Source organism: Canis lupus, chromosome 17, assembly GCF_003254725.2.
Source record: "Canis lupus dingo isolate Sandy chromosome 17, ASM325472v2, whole genome shotgun sequence".
NCBI classification, from domain to species: domain Eukaryota; kingdom Metazoa; phylum Chordata; class Mammalia; order Carnivora; family Canidae; genus Canis; species Canis lupus.
In genome coordinates, this window is record NC_064259.1 from 13,910,029 (window position 1) to 13,931,129 (window position 21,101).

Here is a 21,101-nt window from a genome sequence, read left to right on the forward strand (position 1 = left end):
ATAACACAAGGAGAATGAGATTTCGCATCCTGGTAGACTTGATGTAAGGCAGGTCAGCTTCGTTTGCATAGGTCTTGCAGCTTGTGGCCTCTTAAGCTGGCAGTTGGCAGGATGCATATTGTATAGCTGGGATTATTCATTGTGATGGGCCAGGCAAGCTCTGGTGAACATGAATTGTGTGGTGTCCTCTGTTGTGTCACCTAGGTGTGATCTTACAAAGGTCTGGTTTAGGTGAGTTGGGAATTCAGTTGCTAGGAGAAAAGGTCTCTTAGTTCTTGTTAAAAATAATTTTAGAGCCAATATATAGGCTTTTAAACTATTTTTGAGTGAAAGCATTTTTTTTTTCTATCTTTACATTGGAAAGGCCTGGCCTGAACACTTCAAAGGTGGGTAAGTTCCATGAGGAATAGACAGGTTCTGTTTACTCTGATGTACTGGTGTTGACTTCCAGAGATAAAACACATTTTGCCTTACTTTTTCACTTCCCAACCCTCTCCTGCCTCTCCTTAGTAGATGGCAAGTCTAACATCCCAATTCTGGAGCTTTACTCTAGGTTCATGGACATTTCAATGTCCAAGCTATGAGAAAGTATTTCATCTGTTTCATTTTATTCTATGGGGCAGATCTAGTTTTGAGGGGAGTCTGAAACTTGAGAAAGAATACAAAATTATGAATACAAAATTAGGTATAAAAGTAAATATTTGTTAAGAATGTGAAACATAATCATAACACATTACTGGAGACCTGGATATTCAGGTTTCTTTTCTTGAAATCTCTTTGCCAATTTATTAAAATGCTTCTCTAGAAATGTTTCTTCATAGTGATCTTGCTTGTTCTCTCCTGCTAGAGGACTCTGTGGTACCCAGGACTCATATTGACAGACTTTGATGCTCAAACTTTATTAAGATTCATCATACTAAATTAGTTTTCTATTACTACATAATAATTTATCACAAATTTAGTGGCTTTAAACAAGACCCAGTAAACATTCACACTGTGAATATGTGCTATTCATCAGAACTACCTTCTTCAGGAACTATCCATCTAAGCTCCTTAATTATCTAAGAATATTTACCTCTTCCAAAAGGATATTAGCACACCTCAGGGAGATCATTTTCCCCACTCAGAATTCTGAAAGTTCTCATAACCAGAAAGCTTAGTCTAACACAGAACAAAAGCACCCATTTCATGGGGTGCTATAGGCTGAATCATGTCCCCTTCTCCATTCATACATTGAAAACCCTACCTCGAGCACCTCGGGATGTGAGACACGGGCTGTATTTGGGGAAAGGGCCTTTAGGGAGGTAATTAATATAAAAGGAGGTCATGCAGGTGGGCTCTAACCCAAAATGACCAGTGTCCTTGTAAAAAGAGGAGATTAGGACACAGACATAGAGGGAAGACGATGCGAAGACACAGGTGAAAGATAATCTACAAGCCAAGGAGAGACCTCAAAAAGAGCCAATATACTCCTAACAGCTTGATCTCAGATGTTTAACCTCTGGAACTGTGAGAAAATAAATTTCTGGTGTTCAAGCCCCCTGGGTCTGTGAGACGTTGTTATAGCTGCCCTAACAAACTAATATAGTGGGATAGATGCAAAAGGAGGGGCCTTTGCTTTACAGTGTGATTGCCTGGTAAATGGGGTAGCTTCCAAGATTGCAAGCAGGAGGGAGGAATGGTTATTCTTGAGTGCCAGGAGCCTGTAGAGCAATGTATCCTGAGGAGCCCTTTCTGAAGAACTGAGTCGGTTCCTTGTGGCCTTTTCTCAGTGACTGCTCCTTTCTTGTCTTCTGTCTTGCACTTTCTTGACTTGCATTCCAATCTGTTGCAAATTCATTGTAACCATCCCTCCTGACACTTTTTCAGATATCATTCCTGCTAGGGGTAACCACTGACTACAGGAGGTGGCTGTTTTTTGTTTTTTTGTTTTTTTAACTGTGCCACCTACTGATCTCTTCTCTGTAAATTCATGCTCAATCACCTGCTACTCAGTGAAATGCTGAACTGTTCAAATAAATATTGCTGGGAGAACTAAGATCAATGATGTAAGCCTGTGTGTTCACAGTCACCTCCAAAAGAGTGGGGAGGTCCTGTCCTGGTCCCAGCTCTGCTGTCACTATCCCTGACATCCACTGCTTTCCTATCTCCCCATCCTGATCCCTAGATGAGTTAGACACTTCTGTTTTGGAATTCCCATAGAATTAACCCTGTGCTGCACTCTAACCTACTCCTTAGTACATTACAGTGTGAATGTTTACTTGAATATGTCCTTTAACAGCCTGTGAGGTCCTTTAACTGTAGGCTATATCTGATTCATCTTTGCATCACCAGGGGCTATCACAATGCCTGTCATAAAGTAGGTGCCAAATAATTGAGACTTAAGGTAGCTCTTCAGCTGAAAGAAAAATAATTTTTATGAAGCATTGACCAAGAGCAGTTTCCTATAGGCTTTGTTCTTTATATGTTTTCCTGTTAATTATTTCTATCCAAAAACATGGGTTGAGTGCCTTTCCTGCACCAAGAACTGTGTTGAGTTTTAGGAATAAAATGATGAATTGGATCAGAGCTTCCAGTCCCTCAGAGAGAAGACAGGTGCACACATGACTGTTGCACAGTCATATATACTAAATTAGTTTTCTATTGCTACATATTAATTTACTACAAATTTAGTGGCTTAAAACAAGACCCACTTTTTATATCATATTTCCCATGGGTCAGTAGGGTGGGTACCCTTAGCCAAGTCCTCTGCTCAGAATCTTAGAAGCTGCAGTCAAGGCGTTGGCTGGAATGATAGTCGCTATCTGAGGTTGCGAGTGCTCTTTCATGCTCACATGATTTTTGGCAGAATTAATTTCCTTGCAGCTGTAGAACTCACAGTGGCTCTTTCAAACTCAGCAGAAGAAACTCTGAACTTTCTTTCCAGTTTTATTTAAAGAGCTAATCTGATTAGATCAGGCAAAATCTTGATTTTGATTGATTCATAGTCAACTGGTTAAAAGTCCTTAATTATATCTGCAAAAATTCCTTTACTTTTGGAATCCATCATATGCAAAAGTCCTGCCCAAACTCAAGGGGAAGGATTGCACATATCCCATGGGGTTAGAATCTTGGAGGACTACATTAGATTTCAGCCTACCATAATATGATATGATTCCTTGATTACTATTCAGCACTAAAGGCTATGCACAAAGCTTTGATGTGTAGTTTCTGCTATACTCAAACTTAAAACAGTGTGAAAACAAAAAGATGGCAATGCAATAAACGATGCCATAGGAGTAATGCAGAGAATCATGTGTGCCAGGAGTTCGAAGGAGCTCCTTGTGGCTAGAGTAAGGCTTCTTGGAGAACATAAAAAGCAACTAAGCCTTTAAAGATGAGCTGAATTTAAACTGTCAAAAGGAATACTTGCGCTGTCAGTGCATACAAACCTTTATTTTACTTCATGTTGTCTACTTTATATATTTTCACTGAATTAAATTAAATGTTGCCAAATAACAATTTTGATTAATTGCCTGCGGCACCCCTATCTCTCTATTGTAGTCTCTTTAACTCATTACTTGTTTTGGAGGGTTCTATTTAGAGAATAGGTAGCAAGATAGAGAGAGAAGTATATATAGAGACAGCCACTTTCCATTCTGCCTTTAAGTCATGGGGCAAGCTGGTCATTTCCTCTTTCCAGCTTGAAATGGCTTTATTTGTAATTGAACACTCAGGTAGAATAATTTATAAAGTCTTTTTCCTGACTCACTTCCTCACCTAGATTTCTTTAACATCCCAGAATAAGATAGGCCTCCTTTTTTATACATTTCTATAGTATTTACACCTCTACTTCATAACCTTCATCTCATAATTACTTGTCAAAAGTTCATCCCTGCTAGATTCTACAGTATGGAATATATCTTGTTTACTACTATATCCCAATGTCTGGCACAGTGCTTGATATGTAATAGGTGCTTAATAATTACTTGTTGACCAAGTGAGCAATCATGTATGATCCTGCCAAATGAATATACTTTTTCTTTTTAAAAATATTTTATTTATTTGACAGAGAGAAAGATAGCACAAGCAGGGAGAGTGCAGGCAGAGGGAGGGGGAGAAGCAGGCTTAGCCTGATGGGGGACTCAATCTCAGGACCCTGGGATCATGACCTGAGCCAAAGGCAGATACTTAACTGACTGAGCTGCCCAAATGTACTCTTATTTCTATATACCAGTCAATATTTAAAATAATCAGGCAGTTATGAGGCATTTTTAACATTATGTGATTTTAACCAGTTAATAAACCCTGCCTATTTGATTATAAAGATTTTGGTCTTGTTTTCTTCGATAGGCTGGACAGAGCTAATGGTGGCCTGGTCTGTGGAATATGCTGGAACAAGAGGTCTTGGGACCATGTGGACTCTCTAAAAGATGCTCATTCCCAGTTCTATGTATTTATAATCCTATTATAAAAAGAGCAGTATTGTTGAGAGAAACCAAGGCTGAACTTAGAAAAGTGGCCGTAAATGACAAATTCAGTAGGTAATGTAGGGATGAAAATGGGCAGCAAGTCTAGTAGACAGAACTTGGAAGGCAGTGTGGAGTCAGCAGCAAGAAACGGGTCTGACAAAATGGTTTTGAATTAAAGCTGTGAACAAAAAGAATGTGCAGCCTTTCCTGTTTTATGTTATACCTGGTGCACCTGTAGGCAGAGGGGGAAGTGTGGAATTGGTAGCCCAAGGAATTACATAGATAAGAGGTTTTTATGCCTAAGTGGATTTATAGGATACTGTTCTCTGATATTTACAGTACACATAATCAGATAATACCCATAATCAGATAATTCACTTGAAATTCTGTTTTATTTTGAAACTATTGCATTTTTCCATGGATCCAATGTTATATGAAGGTGGATTAGATTTTCAAGACAATTCAAGAATACAAATGTGTATTTTATAAGAATTTATAGAAGTGTTTATATGGCTTGTTTTTTTGGGAATCAAACATTTTATCGGGCAGCCCCGGTGGCGCAGCGGTTTAGCGCCGCCTGCAGCCCAGGGCGTGATCCTGGAGACCCTGGATCGAGTCCCACGTCAGGCTCTCTGTATGATGCCTGCTTCTCCCTCTGCCTGTGTCTCTGCCTCTCTCTCTGTCTCTATGAATAAATAAATAAAATCTTTAAAAAAAAAAAAACATTTTATCTTTTCAGATTACTTTATAGGAAATAGTTCTGATATATGTATTATGGTTACTAGTTTCTTAGTCATAAATAACTGAAATACTTCTGTAAGTTACCACTGTTTTGCTTAACATTACAGGTTGTTTTTTTAATTTCTTCACTTCATGGGAGTAAGTGCATTAATTTCCATTTTAAGCCTTCATTGGATATTAAAATTAGAATAACTTGTTCAAATCCTGTAGTTTTTATCTTGAATAAATATTGCTAAACTTTATTGAACAACTTGAGTTAGTTTTGGAAAGTCATCAAAATCTTTTCCTTCCTCATTTATTCCTTCAGATCCAAATTTATTTTCATTTTTTTCCTTGATGAAGTTACTTCATTAGGCATTTCTTTGCCCAGCTATACAAGTTAATTTTTTTGTGTGTGGTGGCTCATTTTATTTAATTAATTAATTAAAATTTTAAAAAGGTTTTCTTTCTCTCTCTTTTTTAAAGATTTTATCTATTTATTTGAGGAGAGAGAGAGAGAGAGAGAAAGAGAGGGAGAGAAAAAGAGAGAGGAAGAACAGGGGAAGGGGCAGAGGGAGAGGGAGAAAGAGTATCTCAAGAAGACTCCAACTGAGTGTGGAGCCCGACATGGGGCTTGATCTTATGACACTGTGGGCTCACACCTGAGCCAAAATCAAGAGTTGGGCACTTAACCAACTGAACAGTACTCATTGTATGCTTTCATATAAGAGCATTGTATACATGTGTGGTATAAATTTGGCTCCATATGAAATTATTACCAGCCTCTTTCAGTTTTAGGGCATGGAGAACCCTTTGAGGTTAATAACCCATCTCAACCTACAGTCATGGAAAATGTGTCTAGAAAAGGTGAACAGTGTGTCCAAAATGACATGACAAGTCAAAGCTGAGACATAACCAGAATTCTGATGGTTTAATTCCTGTTCAACAACTTTTTTGATATACCATGCTACCTTGCCCATAGCATTTGTTTTCATTTTGAGTTCTAGTCTAGAATGCTTTCCTATATCCAAAAATGTGTCTTATATATAATTTTAAGTATATTTAATGATTTAAAAATAGTCAACTAAATATTCCAAAAGTCTTAGAAGAACCTCTCAATTGAAAGGGGGATAAGATCATGTATTTCCTCTCAAACTTTAATTGAATAATTTGTAGTGATGTTAAGGAGCACTAAATATTGAGGCAAAGGATACTGAGACGATTAGCAGCACAAAACTTGTTTCTACAGCCTCCCACCCTACACAAACAGAGAAGTTCATGACCACATTGTTTAATTGTTTATACTCCTAGAGGAAAAAATAAATACACAATGAGACATAGCCATGCCAAGTTGTAGAACATGATATTATGGAGCTTAGGGAGCCAGAAAATGTAGTGTTGTAAGTCTAGGTGCTTGCACACCTTAGAGTTTACTGATTTTAATCATTCATTCAAAAAGCATTTACTGAGTTCTTAGGGTCAGACACACAGGGATGAAAGATGTGATCCTGTCCTCCAGATGCTCATAATTTGAGGTATGAAAGGAGAGATGACAGGGAGAAGGTTGGAAGAGACAATCTGAAAATAACCAGGCCCTTTCTGGAGTGAGAGAAAGAGTTGGTACCATTAATGTGGTTATTCCCCCTTGTTATGCTTCCACTCATTAGAATTGATTGTCCCTGTTCCATTTTTCCATTTGCTGCCCACTGTCTTTGTTGTTCTCTGATTCTTTTTTTTTTTTTTAAGAACACATTCTTTTTTTTTTTTTAAAGATTTTATTTATTTATTCATGAGAGACACACACAGAGAAAGAAGGAGAGGTAGAGACACAGGCAGAGGGAGAAGCAGGCTCCATGCAGGGAGCCTGACGTAGAACTCAATCCTGGGTCCCCAGGATCACAACCTGGGCCAAAGGTGGCTCTAAACCGCTGAGCCACCCGGGCTGCCCCATTCTCTGATTATTTCAATGCTTGCCCACCTTGTTGTAGCTGTGAACTATTTATTTTAATTGTTCTTTGGAAGAACTTGAGCTACTGGGCTGAGAACCCTCATGTTTTCCAAGGAAAGTACTGTAAAAATTGCATGTAAACGAGAATTATTGTTTTAGACAAGCTCATGCAAGACAAATCATCCATGCTACCAGTATCTGACAAAGCCCTATCACTAACCATCCATCTCCTTCATATTTGAGGCTGAAGTACTTTGCTTACCTCATGCTTTGCCTTCCCTCATCATTTTCTAACATTCCTAGTTCTTGCCAAATATTTTTTGGTGAAAGGTTGCCTAGGTTTCTACCTCGTCTGTGATGATGTTGTTAAGTATTCTGAGATTTGTATTGAGTACTGAAGCTCTATGATGGGGTTGATACTTGTATATTTGTTCATCTTTTCTTAATATTTTTAAAGATTTTATTTATTTACTCATGAGAGACACAGAAAGAGAGAGAGAGAGAGAGAGAGGCAGAGACACAGGCAGAGGGAGAAGCAGGCTCCTTGCAGGGAGCCTGATGTGGGACTCGATCTTGGGTCTCCAGGATCACGCCCTGGACTGAAGGCGGTGCTAAACGGCTGAGCCACCCCAACTGCCCTTGTTCATTTTTTCTTAAAGAGTTTATTGTTAATGCAACTGCTACATAGACCTGGAATGACTGGTTAAAGTGTTGAGGTCAGTCATTGAACCGTGAACAGTTTGTCTTTAGTGAAATATAATTTCTTTATGATGGCAGTGGGGGATGAAGGAGAAAGGCTAGAGTTCTAGAGGTCAGAGCTAAGTAAGAGACAGTAGCCCACTTTTCTCTATGTACCTGGTACTCTGCTGAGCATTTTAACATGGACTATACCATATAATCTTCATAGGAAGGCTGTGGAGCACACTCTGTATTCCCATTTCACAGATAAGGATACCACTGAGGCTTAAAGTAAATGCTTTGCTTGTCACATATCCATTCAGTGCCAGGGTAAAGTTTGAACCCAGGTCAGTCTGTTTCTAAGCCTTGAGTTCCTAATCATTGTGTTAAACTTAGTTTTTCCTTTATTTCATTGGATCTCACTTTTTTTTTTTCCCATTTAATGAGTTTTATGTCTGTCTCCTCTCTCTTCATCTAAACCATGGGTGACTTAGTGTACATTTCAAACCTACACCTAGTAAAAAGGATCATAAATTATTCACAGGATTGAGCGACCCAGTATTAATTTAATTTAATTTAATTTTTTAAAAATTTTTATTTATTTATGATAGTCACACAGAGGCAGAGACATAGGCAGAGGGAGAAGCAGGCTCCATGCACCGGGAGCCCGACGTGGGATTCAATCCCGGGTCTCCAGGATTGTGCCCTGGGGCAAAGGCAGGCGCTAAACCGCTGCGCTACCCAGGGATCCCCCCAGTATTAATTTTAGATAGAACATTAGGCTATGTGACTTCCCAAACCTCTTCCATCTCTAATAGCCTGTGATTCCAGAGAGGGATCTGGGTCTGAGTCACTGCTGTACCACTTACCAATTACATAATTTCAGACCAGAAACCTTACTTCTTGGGGATTTAATCTCCTTTTCTATAAAATGAGAGTAAAGTGACATATCTTAGAATGATATAGCATTAGTGAAAACACTTAGCACAATGTTTGGAATTTCCTATCTTTATACTTAGACTCCTCAGATGGTTACATTTCTCAGCCCTAACCTAATTTTTAAAGATGAAGTTGATTTCTCAAAATTCCATTGATTTGAAAAATCATGATCATTGCAGTTACAATAAAGTATATCGTTTCATGAAGATAAGACTTTCTCAACCAATGGACAGCTCACAGAATCTCAAAATGGTGAGTGACTCTAGAGATAATATAATCCAATTCCATTAGTTTGCAGATCTCAACACTGACGCACAAAGAGGGAAATGAATTTCCCAAATCACATTGCAAATTGGTGATAAATTCAAGATCAGAACTTATTTCTCCTGATGTAAGACCCAATGTTTTTGCTTCAGAGTTCTAATAAACTCAAGAGGAAGGTTGACATTAGAGATTAGCTACATTGTAAAAAGAGACATTTTATATGCTCTTTATGTCAAAAATTGTCTATATACTAAATATGATTGGCAATAAAGATTTATGTGTGTGTTATGGGGGGTACCTAAACTATAGAATCCAACAGACCTAGATTTAAGACACTGATCTGCTATTTATTAGCTATGTGCCCTCAAATCTTAAACTCTTAAAATCTTAGTTTTCTTATCAGTAAAATGGGGATAATGATCATAACAGTCTAGTAGTGGGGAGGATTAAATGAGATAATATATGTGAAGTACTTAGTAGAATGCCTGGCATATAGTCATCACGTCATAAACAGTAACTTAATGATAATGATATTAACATATTATCATTAACTTAATGATAGCAATATTAACATAAAGTCAATGGGAACCACCACAACTGCTCCATCCATAGGTGAATTTATCTCAGTGGAACCAAAAATGCCTAATTTCTTGGGCACTTGAGTGGCTTGGTCAATTAAGCCTCTAACTCTTGGTTTCAGCTCAGGTCATGATCTCATAGGTTGTGGGATGGAGCCCTCCTACTGGGCTCCACCCTCAGCAGGGAGTCTGCTTGAAGATTCTCCCTTATATACTTCCGTCACTCTCTCTAGCTCTCTATCTCAAATAAATTAATAAGTCTTTAAGAAAAAAATTGCCTGATTTCTTAGTGAAAGTCAATAGAAGCCAGGACCAACTAGACACACTGTTTTGACTCAGCTAAGCTGTCTTTACCTATAGCTGGCTCCTATCACTGAGTGACTTAGGGAACTCTTTGGACTCTCAGATGCTGTTTAGCCCTGAACAGGTCCATAGAATGGGCTCTTACTGAATATAAACAAAGAAGAAGTACTTATTGTCACCAGAAAGCCACTTATACTTCTCTTGCCTTTGAGTAAATAAGTATGAGTAAATACATTGTGCTATTAGTCTTTAGGCCGTGGAGGCTTCACAGAAGAGATTAATGTCAGTAATAGTAACACTTTAAATGTTTGAATAAACCTGAAACTAGAGACGGTTCCTTGTTTGTCATGTCTCCTACTTAAAGGACCCTAATGAAATCAAGGATAGAAGAAGATATATACAAATGCCCATTGTTCTTTAAAAGACAGACCATGACTGAATAAGCTGGTTTTATAGTGTTAAACACCAGAAATTCAACTGAGTAAATCTAATTGACTTTGTTACATCTCTTATGAATCTGTCTGTTCACATCCAGAAAGTAGAGGGAAGCTGGAAGAAGAGTTTTATTTTATTTTTTATTATTTTTAAGAAGATTTTTATTTATTTATTCATGAGAGACAGTGAGAGAGAGGCATAGACATAGGCAGAGAGAGAAGCAGGCTTCCTATAGGGAGCCTGATGCAGGACTTGATCCCAGGACCCCAAGACATGACCTGAGCCAAAGGCACCCCTCGGAAGAGTTTTACAAAATAGAAAGTTTTTATTAAGAAGGAAGGTGGGGCAAGAGTTATTAGCAAAAGCAAAGGATTGTTTCAAGCAAGGTCACTTTAGAGGGTAGGGCAGAGGGTCTTATCATGTAGATTACCTCATCAACTTTTAGGTGAGGAGACTGACCATGTGACAGATTAGTTCATTAGTGCTGACCAGAAAATTCCTAAATGACCAGTGGTTAAGACTACATTTCTGGAGGAGTCAAAACTACAGTTAGGTTAGGTATTAAGTCCTAGTTTGGTGACTTGTCCTAGCATAAGTGACTCCATCTTGCACCCGTGGTTTTCACCATTAAGAGAAACGCTATCATATTTTTTATGTTTTATTTAAATAAGTAACTACAGTAGTGCATTTTTCTCTCATTAAGAATTTCTCGAATCATAGAAGAGTGGGAGAAATATTAAGTAATCCATTCTTGAATTCAAGGTAAACAATACTTGGCATCTTATAAATGCAGGCTATGCTATTCCAAAATAAAAAAAGTTCTTAAAAATTAATAAATTTCACAGCTCATCTTATGCTAAAGATAATCCAGTATTTTGGGGGTTAGGTTTTATACAAATAACAGCTTTCTGATATCTATTTAGAAATACTCTTTCTGTTTACTTAATATTAACTGTGTTGGTGAGAGAATAGGTTTACTATTACAAAATATTAGTTTTGATTATTTAATCCTAGTGATAATGGAATCTAGAAGGAAGGGAGGATGCACTGAAGAGGAACTTGGGTCACTGCAAATTTTGTAAATTAATTCAATGTGGAATCTTGAAGTCAGTTCCCAAAGTCTAAGTAGATTAGATACTATAGCAGTACATTGTTCACATGTTAATAATGGATATGTAGAAATTTGGCATGTATTTGACCATTAATTTCTTCTGTGGTTGACAATATCTTAAAAGAATCCCTGAATATTATGTGCTAATAATACAATTTTTCACCCTGAGGCATTAAAGCTACAAGTTCAGGGAAAATGAGACAGAAAGAGTGAGAGGGGTGCAGGGGAAAGAGGAGGGAGAGGAAGAGGAAAAGGAGAGACATGGAGGTAAAGATATTGAAAGAGCAAAAGAAGAAGAAGAGGGGGGAGAGGAGGAGAAAGAGAGGAGGAAATATGACAGAGATGGAATAGGATGATGGGTGAAGGGTGGGAGAGAGAGAGAGAGGTATTGAGCAACTGAAAAAAACGCATTAAATGATTATTGACCAATGTTTAGAGCAGCTATTTCTTACTTTAGCTTCTATCCTATAACCCGAAAGTGAAAGCAAATATCCTGTGACTGCTGCATCTCAGAAATAGAAAGAGCTCTGAATTTGTCTAAATTTCCTAAAGAAGGCATGCCTATCCTGAGACATATCCTAGGCCCTTATAAAGCATCAATATATCTGTTCATCTGTCAGCACACATTTCTTTTGTCTGTCTTTCTCTCCAGAACAATGTTCCTACATGTCTATTGTGTCTTAACTGTTTTCATTGCTGTGTAAATATTTCATGATTTGGAATATTTCCACTTGCAATCATGTCATATTTAAGAAATCTGAACAGAGTACACGTTATCTTTGGTTGTGATGAGTTGATTCATTACCGGATACTGGTTAGCCAAAGATAGAAACAATTTTTATACTATTAATCATATTTCCCGTAAACTCTATGGTAGTTGTCAAAAAGGAAAATTATACAAACATTTCATCCCTTACCATCATCTTAATGTTTAAAGAATGTTTCATTATTCTTCAAGGAAGGAGCAGCATAATTTAGGAACAGTGTATGTCTGTTAGTGTGTAGATTTTAAAAAAGAAGTAGATGATATATGTGCGCCCCAAAGGGAAGTCATTTGACCTTAAGAGGGAGAATTATGTTAGATTGGGGTGTTTTTTTAATTTGAAAGTAATCTCCTTACTTATGCATTTTGTCTTATATAAATAATAAGCATGGAATTAGGGAGAAGAGCCTATGAAGGTTGGAATCTGTCTACTAGAACACAGCCAGGTTTTGAGCCTGGCCAATGAACCTCACGCTGATTGTCCTTTTGTCAATTGCACAATTTAATGTTGTAGTTATCACCATTCATTCACCTATCACATATGGGATGTTCACCATAGTCACAAACTATGCTAGGCATTGAGGATATAAAGATAAGATAAATTCACACTCTTCAGAAGCACAGATGTTAAATGAAGATAAACAACAGACTTTTAAACATTGTAAGGCAAAGGGGAGTGCTGGTACCCAGTCCAAACTCCTTATACGAGCTGAGTGATGCTGGACAAAGTACTTTGCCTTTCTGAAATTGATTCCCCATCTAAAAAATGGGGATGACAATGGCAAAACTTCTGAGAAGGTTGTCACTAATGTCAAACAAGAATGAATAACATGTCTTTTAAATGGTAGAGTGCTAAACATATGGGAGTTATGTTAGGAAGGAAATATGGTACAGTGGAATAGACGTGACTTTGGAGTTACTAAACTCAGTTCAAATCTCAACTCCACCATTTAAAATTTTTATGAAATTGAGTTGTCATGAAGGTTAAATTCATTCATTCGTTCGTTCATTCATTCATTCATTCATTCAATCATCCATCCAGGATGGATGTTCTTAAGCACCTACAATGGGACTGACACTGTTTTAGAACTGAGATTGGAAAGCTCTATAAAGGGCCAGATAGTATTTTAGACTTTGTAGACTATAAGGCTTTCATTGCAGCTACTCTACTCTGCTTTTATAATGTCTCCTGCACAGGCTTAAAAAGTGTCTGTGTCCCAACATCTACTTAGGTAACTATATAAGGAAGAAATGTCCACTGGATTAAAATTAATTTTCTAACTATATTTTTTTGGAATCTGCTTTTAAGCCCTCTATGACTTTAAAGAGCTATAGGAATACAAGGTAACCATGGGATCTCAGATTTTGTAACTGTCACATTTTCAAACTGTGGTGGATCTCCTAGGACCACACAGTTTAGCCTTTCCCTTATCCTCCCCTTCCTCCTCAGAGGAATATGAGGCATATAGATACAAAGGAACAGCCAAAAGTCTCCACCCAACCACCGTCCCAGCAAGTTATGTGGACTAAAGAGGACACAGATGCCTTGATTAATCATTGAAATTATAAAATTGTTGCTTTAAGAGTATTTAGATTTCATTCATTCTAAAACCATTTATGGATAGAAAGTTTCCTAGAGAAGTTGATGATCATATCGGCTTTGGGGTTTGGAAATTTGGACATTTTAAAAGTGGAATTAACTTCAATTTGAAAATAAATGACAAAATTCCTTTTAATTTTTATAAAAATAGCATTTTCAGAATCCAATATACAATCATATATTATTATAAACATTAACAATACCAAACACGTGTGTAATGCCTACTATAGTCTGGGCACAGTGAGCCTCCCAGTAGCCCAGGGAAGTGGGCACTATTATTAGTATTGTCATTCTACAGATGACACAACTGAAGAGGAAAGATTAGGAAATTTGCCTGAGAACACAAAGCAGGGAAGTCATAGAGCTAGGATTTGAACCCAGATCTGCTTGCAGAATGAGATGGGCTTTGTGATTTCTATTTCAGCTCTACTAAGGACACATTGAGACAGAGGTTAGACCCTGAGCAGGATTAACATTTGAATAAAGATGGGGATCCCTGGGTGGCTCAGCAATTTAGCACCTGCCTTCAGCCCAAGCCCAGGGCGCAGTCTGGAGTCCCAGGATCAAGTCCCGCATCTGGCTCCCTGAGTGGAGCCTGCTTCTCCCTCTGCCTGTGTCTCTGCCTCTCTCTCTCTCTGTGTATGTCTCTCATGAATAAATAAATAAATAAATCTTTTTAAAAAAACATTTGAATAAAGAATTGCTTAAATATGTATGTACAATCTAAATATTAGTCATTTTAGGCAAGATTTTTTTTTTCTAGGTTTCCTAAATGCTGGTCACAAAAAAAGACTGATACCCAAGACATACTTGATGGAAGTAGATTTTGAAGGCTATGATTTGACCACTTGCATGAATATCTACATGACAATGCATTATATGATGGGTGCTACCCAAAGGTATGCCAAGAATTTATCTTTGAGTTCTTAGCTGAAGTTCTCCAGGAGAATCTTGGGGAAAACTGCATGTTTTCTTCTACTTGGTTCATATTGGTACTTTAAAATATGAAAATCTGAAGGTAAGTATGCAATGTCTGGATTCAAGAGGTTCTCCAAACCTACATTATTATTATTATTATCATTATTATTAATTATTATTATTATTATCTTAAAAAGCAAAATAAGAGAATTGAAAAAATAAGAACAAAGTCCTCACCATGGCCTTTGAAAACCTCCTGATCCTGCCTTGACTAGATTTTGACCTCTTTTTTGTCACTGACCTTGGTCCCCTTCCTCCTGCACTCCAGACTCACTGACCACTTGCTATTCCTTCCTACCCTAGGGCTCTGACATCCTTCCCCCCTGCCCTTCAGGGACTCCATTCCCACCCTTACTTCAGTTTCCTGCTCAATTTTCACCTAATCAGAGCAGCCTTCCCTGACCACCCTCAGTTGGACTGTCCCTACCCATCCCCAAGTCCCTCACTGTGCTTTTCTTGTGCTTCATAACTCTTATTATCAACTGACATTTATTGTGTGCTTATTTGTTTATTGTCTATTTTCATCACTAGAGAGTGAACTTAATGAGAAAAAGGACTTTTTTGGTTCACTGACATGTCCCCATGCTAGAACACTGCCTAGGACCTAATAAATATTTGCCTAATGAATGAAACAGTGATGACACAAGAGGAAGACAAATGCAGAACTTTCCCCTCAGACTTGCTGAGGCTTTGCTGAGAACTGTAATAGTGACCACTGGGTGGCCACAGCTGCCTTTCCCATCCACAATGGGCAACACTCCTTGCAGGGCATACAGTGCCAGAGTTTTGTGAGCTTTGTAAGCTGTTGTTTTTCTGAGAAGAGGGCTTCAGGCTGCTGTTTTAGTTTTGATTTCCCAAAGGAAATAAGTCATTGAAAGACCTAGGCAGACTACATTTACTAGACTGCTTTTCAATACACTCATTCACACATTGATTTATCAAACATTTACTGAGCACCTATTGTGTCCCAAGCTCTTAAGAAACAAAGATGAATACCCTAGTATCCCTGCTTCTGACAAGCTGGCCCAACCCTATTGGAGGAGCAGGGAAAGAAGTCTCAAAACTTCCCCATTAGCTCTCTGACACAGGGACAGAAAGTCTTGGAGACACAGGACGGGCACCCAGTGCAGGCTTCTGGAGAGATATGACAAAACTGTGAAAGAAACTGAGACTTATCCAGGTGGAGGTGGTGCAAATCTTTCCAGGAAGAGGAAGCAATGCTCAAAAACTCCAATAGCTGAGAGAACTTGGCATGTTTGAAAGTGAAGTGGATGCTTCTTCCCGGAGAGTGAGGTACCAGGTGGGAGAAAAGATGAGGCTGGAGAAAGAGAACTCAATGTTGCAAGGAAAAATCAAGCTGGTTTTTAATGCAAATTCCAGAAATGCCTATCTGTAGACCTCTTAGTGGGTTTTCAAGGGAACTAGAACATTCCCTGACAGTAGCATATCATTGTTTCTATGTGGTTCAAGAAACAAAATATACAAAACTTTTAACTCTGGTCATTCCTGCTTTCTGCCTACATCCTACTAACTTTGGTTTGAACACCTGCTATGTGCTAGGGTACTATGTTAGAATTGCTAGAATACAGAATTCAAATAAATACTTGATGCTAGGGGCACATAATTAAAATACTGTCTATGACAGTCAGTTAATATCCAGGAAAATAGGAATGCAATTAAGATATAAGTACATGACAGCCCAGCTTTGTGGATATGTGAGCTGTATAGTCACAGAGAGCTCCATACTAAGAAGGGCCCCACACTGAGTTTAATGCTCTGCTGTAGCTGTCTTGAAATTCTGAATGATGTTTGATCTCCACACACTTTAGTTTTGCAATGGGCCCTGCAAATTATGTAACTTACCCTTATAACTGAGGTGGAATTGCGAAGTTGATCTAGAGCAACAGTTTGCAACCAATGGCCCATGGTTAAATCCAGCCTACCTCCTATTTTTGTATGGTCTGTGACTGATGAATAGTTTTTACATTTTAAATAGTTGAAAATATATCAAAAGACTAGTGTTTTGTGAGTGTGAAATTGACATGAAATTCAAATCTCAGTGTTCATAAAAATATATTTTGGCACACAGCCATTTTTTTCCATGTTGTCTAGGATGCTTTTGTGGTACAATAGCATAATTGAGTAGTTGCAAGAGAAACTGTATGGTCTGTTAAGCCTAAAATCTTTACTATCTGAACCTTTACAGAGAAAGGGTGCTGACTCATGATCTGGAGGATATTCTACTATTTTAATTATTAGACTTCTTACTTTTATTTGCTTTCCATTTGCTGTTAGAGATACTACTTTATTTTCATTTGCTTTTTAATTCTAACCAGCATTAAGTGTCAAGCTCACTGTAATAGTCCCCAGATCTAGGGTAGTGCCTGACACATAGTAGGCACTTAAAAATACTTAAGAGAAGTTGAATGTTGTGGGATGATTGTTGTGTGTATCTTTTGGTTTTCATTATATTTCATATCCTCAGGTCAGTGATGGTATTAAGAGACAATTTCATTCCCAAAGGAATCCTACAGAGTGCTTGTGTATAGAATTTGCTCATGCTCCATAAATGTTTGTGATGATGAATGAGGGCCCAGTAGTGGCTGTTTAGCATAGTGTTGTTGTTGACTGCTGGACTCTGTTAGAAGCAGACGGTTTGTCAGTAGATAAATTCTTAAAGTATATTTGGAAGCTTCAAGTTGGAAGACTAAAGATAAAAAGCAATTTTTATTCATAAGGCTCAAGGGAAAAACAAATTGCAAAGTATGAGAAATGTTCTCTAGCAACAAATAGAAGAACCTAGTGCATCAAGGAGACTGATGCACACTGAAGAGCAGAATCTTGTTTGTGTGCATGTAGCTTCCAAATCTGTATTTTCCAGTCCTGGCTTCAAATTTCTATATTCAATTGTTATTTGATGTTTGTACTGGATGCTGAATAGACAGTTCAAACAGGACAAATCCAAACTGAACTTTCTGATTTTTCCTTCTAAATCTGTTTCTGCCTATCTTCCCTATGCCAGTTAACACCATCCCAACAGTTACTCCAGGTGAAAATGAGGAAGAAGTCTTAATTTTTATCTTTTTCCTCACCACTCCCTTTCCCATCTAATTCACAACCAAGACTTTTCCTTCCACCTCCAAAAAATATCCAACATATCTTCTCCTCATCTTGCATACTGCCTCTTGAACCCCAAATAATCTCCATTGTTTCTCTTCTAGACCACTGCCAACATCTCTTGTTGGCTATTGCTTTTACTACTTTCATCCCCACATATTCCCTACATGGCGACCAGAATTATCTTTTTTATTATGAAATATTTTGAATATACAAAAATTGTGGAGAATAATATAATGGATATTTATCTATCTATCACTCAGTTTTAGAGCTGAACAATGAAAATAAAGGAAAACTTCCTGAATGCCCTGCCCATCATCCCTTTCTCCTTTGCTCTTAAAGTAACCATTATTTTCATTTTAATGAATGTCATTTCTATGAATGCTTGATGTTTTTGCTATATATATATTGCTAAAGAAGATATAGGATTTTTTTGCAATTTTTTTTTAACTGTGTGAACTATATTACATTATTTGAATCAAGTAGTATTTTTCTCTCAGATTTGTTTTTGAGATTCACTACCTGGCTCTAGCTTTTAATTTCACTTATGTGTAGTATTACACTATATGGTTGTATCATAAATTTATTTATTCCTTTCTGTGTTGATCAATGTTGAAATTGTTTTTAATTTTTTACTGTATATAAAAACTGTTGTAGTTGACCTTTTTTGGATACTTCCCTATGCACATGTGCAAGGATTTCTTTAGGGTAGTATTTTTTAAACATTTTTTTAATGCAGTAAGACATGCTTTTTACATTATAACCTTTATGTTTTGTATTTCTATGTATTTATATGATTGAAGTTGAAATTTCATAAAATAATACTTACCTTGATTATTTTCTGATAATTTCTGGTTATTTCCTATTCTTTGCCATACTGTGTTACACTATGCTATGTGATTCTAATTTATGAAAGTGTTACTCCTTATCTACAACATTGATTTTATGGTCTATTAATGAGTCAATAATCCCAGTTTGAGAATCATTGTTCTATTTCATACATTAGGAGTAGAATTGTTGAGTATATATGTCTTTAACATCATAGGAGTTGCCACATGACTCTACAAGGGAGTTGTAATAATTCACAATTCTGTGTGCCCATTCATTCTTGGTATTGTTCAACTTATTTTTAAAAAGATTTTATTTATTTGAAAGAGAGAGAGAGAGCACAAGTCAGGAGAAAGGCAGAGGGAGTAGAAGGACAAGCAGATGCCATGCCGAGCGTGGAGCCCCATGCAGGTTTTGATGTCAGGACCCTGAGATCATGATCTGAGCTGAAGTCAGATGCTAGGACCTTCTCAGACTACAGTCATCTGGGACATTTGAGGATGTGATAGAAAACTTATCTCTGAATCTGCTAGGTTCATTCTGGCTCCTCTTGGAGATTTAGATGACTATGTGTAGTGAGATATTGCTGGAGCTTTCCTAAGGTCCATTGAGGGGCTGCATAGATTCAACAATCTGTACCTTAGGCTTTCCTTCAGTGCTTGGTTAAGGTATAGTTTTAAGCTCTGAGCCTCAATTTCTTCATTTGTAAAATGAGGATAACAATAGTGTCCATGTAATAATATTTGTATAATAGTTTCTTATGTAAGGAAGTTATTTACCTGTGTTATACTTGTACTCTCCATGGTCTTTCTGTAATGTTTGGACTTTCTTTTATTATAGTACTTTTTAGCATTTTAAGTTGCATTTTGTAACTATGTTTTCTCTGATGCCTGGGATTTCTCCTCTTATATGTGTGCATCTTTAGAATTTACTGTGTGCTGAGTCAGTATCCTGAGTACAAAGTTTGCTGGGTGTAGACCTGACTAAAGGAAATGCCTAAGACTTAATTGGATGGAAGAGTCACGACTGGAATCTAATCATCTCCTTGCACAAGTGCTCCTCTCTCCCCAACCATCATCCATGGGAGGTCAAGTTCACTTTCCTGGGCAGACTTGAGAGAAGTGGAGCCTTTCCTTTTTGCAGATATCTGAGCCAGGGTCACCACCATAGGCTAGGCCACCAATTGGCATACCATGTGCCTAAAGGTAAATATAGGTGATTGTGTGTCCTGAGATAGATTAACCCATAACCCAGAGTGAGCAAACAGTAGTACTACTAAAGTTCCTTGTCATCTTTAGATCAGTTAAAATAAAAACACTAAAAAATAAATAGAGTGATGACCTGGGATTAGTCTTCTAATTAAAAGTGTTTTAATAGAACTGATAGTTCTGAAGTTTTCTTGCTAGTATGGTTGATGGCTGTCCAGTTCATCTGCATAATTGGCAATAGGCTGCTTGAAGTGAGAATCTCAAGTTTGGTATAAGCAGTGAGTGATGATTGGTATCCTGAACTACGTGTAGGTAGGGCATGGGTTTTCTAACCAGCTGAGGTTCTCAAAGTTTATCAGGATGGATCCCAGAAGGGAGTTTCACACCAAGCAAAGAACAACTTGAATGGGGTAGCTGGTATTGGTAATAATAGGGATGAAATCCTCAACAGCACAAGATTTAGGAAATGGTGGAGTGGAGGGGGTGAAGTTGAATGTGACATGAGCAATGGCACAGAGCATGGAAAGTACAGAGAAAGGCTACTTCTGAAATACTTCAGAGAGTGCCCCTTATCATTGTATCCTGAGTTCTCTGACAATAACAACACTGACCATGTAAGTTTTGAATGCAGAGTAAATAACCTATATAATGCTCAGATGGGGAGGAAGGTAAGAGTTTCCCTATATAACGTATATGCTTTTTGGCAATAGCTTGTCAGCATAGTGCCAGGAAATCCTCAGCTCCCTTTCTAGTTGAGGTTTTACATGTTACTTCATTTAATCTTTAGATAAATCTTACATGGTTAGTGGTTTTATTCTCAGAGTATAGAAAGAGAAACCAAGGCACAGAGTATTTAAATAAGTTGCCCAAGGTCACACAAGGACTCCGTGAAAGAGATGAAATTTGAGTGTGGTTCTGTATGACTCCAATACTGCTGTGCTAACCTTCTACCCTTCTGCTTCTTCACATCCAACAATTGAGCTGTAACCTACTCTCCATTCCTGACAGGTCCTTTGCTTACTTTTTCTCCTGATGTTTCAGTGCTAGCTTTCTGGCTGATGACTCATCTGAAGTGGAACTAATATCTTTTCTAGTCCTACTCTATTGCTTGCTTGCTACATACCCATGACTCCCCATGATCTTAGGGGAGGAAATTCAGTGTTTAACAGTTTTTTTTGCT

General features: G+C 37.7%; 1 long non-coding RNA gene across 4 annotated transcripts in view; it reads left to right on the plus strand.

Annotated features, from left to right (window-relative positions):
- Window positions 1-221: 221 nt before the first annotated feature.
- The window catches only part of LOC112665096 (uncharacterized), a 137,361-nt gene continuing 116,481 nt past the window's right edge, over window positions 222-21,101 (plus strand). For all 4 annotated transcript variants that reach the window (XR_007403263.1, XR_003140214.3, XR_003140213.3 and 1 more), the window contains exons 1-2: window positions 222-386; window positions 14,554-14,689. This is a non-coding gene — a long non-coding RNA (uncharacterized LOC112665096). The remainder of the gene's footprint in view (window positions 387-14,553; window positions 14,690-21,101) is intronic.